The sequence below is a fragment of the Saccopteryx bilineata genome, chromosome 1, assembly GCF_036850765.1.
Source record: "Saccopteryx bilineata isolate mSacBil1 chromosome 1, mSacBil1_pri_phased_curated, whole genome shotgun sequence".
Taxonomy (NCBI): domain Eukaryota; kingdom Metazoa; phylum Chordata; class Mammalia; order Chiroptera; family Emballonuridae; genus Saccopteryx; species Saccopteryx bilineata.
The window spans coordinates 304,348,807-304,351,861 of NC_089490.1; the positions used below are offsets into that span (position 1 = coordinate 304,348,807).

General features: G+C 43.9%; 1 non-coding gene across 1 annotated transcript; it reads left to right on the forward strand.

Moving 5' to 3' along the window:
- Positions 1–2,103: 2,103 nt before the first annotated feature.
- LOC136321383 (U1 spliceosomal RNA) lies at positions 2,104–2,266 on the forward strand. Its single transcript, XR_010728641.1, has one exon. It is a non-coding gene; the product is annotated as a U1 spliceosomal RNA (small nuclear RNA).
- Positions 2,267–3,055: the final 789 nt, after the last annotated feature.

Sequence of the window (3,055 nt, forward strand, 5' to 3'; positions counted from 1 at the left end):
TCCATCTCATGTGATTAGATTGCATTAATGACCAACGTTCTAAAGAGGAGGAGGATATTATCCTACTAAAGAAGTAGAATAGATTTCAATTCCCTTTGATCTTATGTTCAGACACAGGACTTGCTTTGGCCAATGGAATTTTAGCAGGAGTGACATGACTAACATTTAAAAAGTGGTTGGGTGGTTGGGCCTACATGTTTGTGCTTTTTCCATCACCATTAGCAGATCACATTCAGGTTAGCCTGCTGGTCCCAGGAGCTGAATAAGGGACTCACACAGCAGAGTTGCCTAATCAGGCCCAGCTTAGATCAGCTGACCCTCAGTCAACTCGCAGAAGCAAAAACTAAATATGCCACTGAGAAACTATAGATGTTTCTTACACAGCAAATTGTGGTAATAGCTAACCGATACATCATTTTAACCTGAATTGTTTCTAGCCATTCATCAGATCTTGTCTAGCATGATGGATGTCATTTCTTTTCAGATATATGACCTGTGCCCTCACTATTTTCACAGTTCAGGGTGGGGCCTTCCCTCTGTGGGCTCCCATACTACCTGGCATCAACCCTTATGGCCACCCTTAGCACAAACTGCAAACTGGATTATAATTTCTATTTCACTTTCCTGTCTCTCTCATAGGAGTCTGAGCTTCTTGAGATGAGGGATTACGTGTTAGTCACAGTTCCTGACACAGATTCAGTAACTGTTAGAAGAAAAACATTTCCCCAATAGTGAAAGCAAAAGGGCCTCTCTCTTTTCCACCCAGCCCATTATCATTATGGAAAATACCCAAAGTGGGAAGAAGACTTGTGAGAGTGCTCTACTCCTCCCAACAGCCACTCGCACACACGCATGCGCACACTCGAACACCACACTTATCCAGGCTGCACGTTCCCACCCGCCTGCTTGCTTGGTGACAAAGCACTTTTTGAACCAATTTGCTCCATCTTTTTGCAATATCCTCCAGCAAATCAAGCATCCCCTTCTTGGGATGTTTTCAATCTGTTTTATGTTGATTTTAATTAAAGAATCTGAAACTGAACAAACAGTTCCTAGCAGGTGGCCATACAAGTGTGAAATAAGCAAACTGTTTTATCTGCCACAAACTCTGCTAGTAAATTTCTTCAAATTAATCCCAGCCTCCGAGAGTCTGCTGATTTCAAGGAGAAAGAGAAGCAATCCCAGCCTCCAAATATTTGCTTTTGTTACAGCTCCTGGAGCCAACAACTGGTGGTGTCCACCTTTGTTTCAGCCTCACCCATCTGCGTCTCCAGCAAGACACTGGCCCAACCTATCAGAAAAAAGACCACGTGCCTACACCATTGGGCTCTATGGCCAGAACTCCAAAGGGGGTTCCGATGCCCAGGGGAGAGCTCCCAGCCCTCTTTCTCCGGAGCACCACCACCTGCCAGCCATCCACTCCCACTGCCAGTGCCCCCACCTAAGCTTGGCCTAGAATGCCAAAGCTCACCCACTCACAGGGAGGAACAGACCTGGCAGCCTAGAAAGAGGTTTGCTTTCCTCCCCATGGCACAGCCCAGGAATGAAAGAAGTCCTGGGAAAGTGATGCCGCCCAGTCTTGGCAAGGGCACGAATGAATGGGCATTCATATTCGTTCACCACTGATGAAAGGATACATCAGCACAGGCTTGCTAGAAACCAATGTGTTTATACATATCAAAAGTTTTAGAATTTTTTTCTTATTTTTGGATCCAAAAATTCCACATGCAGGACTTTATCTAAAAAGTCATCAATGTGCAGTGGTAAACCTTTACTTCAGAGGTGTTTACAATAGCAAAAATTGAAAGTAATTTGTTGTTTAATAGTAGCCATCGGATAAATAAATGATGGTACAGCCATACAAAATATTGCAAAATATTTAATACATAAAAAATAATTCTGTGGTTTATTTACAAGGTGATATGTACCGTGTGAATTCATTTTCCTTTTAGTTTTATATGTATATATAATATATTATATTCTGTATGTAGTATAAATATATTGCATATCTTATTCTATGTATGTAATGTGTGTGTGTATGCACATAAGAAAAAAAGGCTGGAAGGATATAGACTAAAATGTTAACAATAGTTGCCTGTGCCTATATTTACCTGGCAGGGGAGACACCATGATCATAAAGATGGTTTTCCCAGGGTGAGGTTCACATACTGCACTTGGGCAGGCTGACCCCTGTGATTTCCCCAAATGTGGGAAACTCAACTGCATCGTTTGTGGGAGTGAGGGACTGTGTTTGCACAGTCCCTGAAGAAAAAGAAAAAAGAAAGAAAAAAAATGGTTGCCTAGTATTGGGAATATAAGTGATATCTCTTTTGCTTTTTTTTTTTTAATCAGAATTTTGTTATCTTTCTAGTTTTGAGAGCCCTGGCTGGAAAGTCAGGAGACCTAGGCTGTGGCCAGCTGTGACACTAACACAAACTTAGCGCTATGCCATCTCTGGGCCTAATGCGACAGCCGGCTCTGGAGTCATTAATATCCCTCTGTTTTGGTTTCCCCGGTCTACATACAATGTGGAAGAGAAACCACGTCGCCTCTAAAATGTCACCCTGTTTGCATCTTATAGTTCTGCAGGGTGCTGTGCTACATCCGGGAGAGGAAGACAAGCGGGAAAGAGAAGGCACAGCTCTGGAGAAATGCATCATGGGTTTGGGTTCGATGTTTTTCCTAGTCACACCAGCCTCAGAGCCGTAAATATCCACACTGAAGAGGCCGTCACTACTTGCCAGGCACTATTCTATTACACACTGAATGTAAAGGTAGAGCACTAGAGTAATAATCCACATTTCTACCTCACTGTAATTGCAGGACTATCCACAAAGTATGGTGGCGTTTCTGGTTATCCCCAGGAAGCATGTCATGTGTGTTCAGGTACAAAGTACAAGTCCAGTCAGCTATCACTGGGCCTCCACCCAGCATCACCCCTCTGCTAGGTGGCAGCTACCCTTCTCCTGCATGCCTCCCCATTGGCCAGTCCTCAGGGCCCACCGTGGTGCCCTCCACCCACTCGCAGGGGCCAGCATTGTCCCAAGCATTGAGA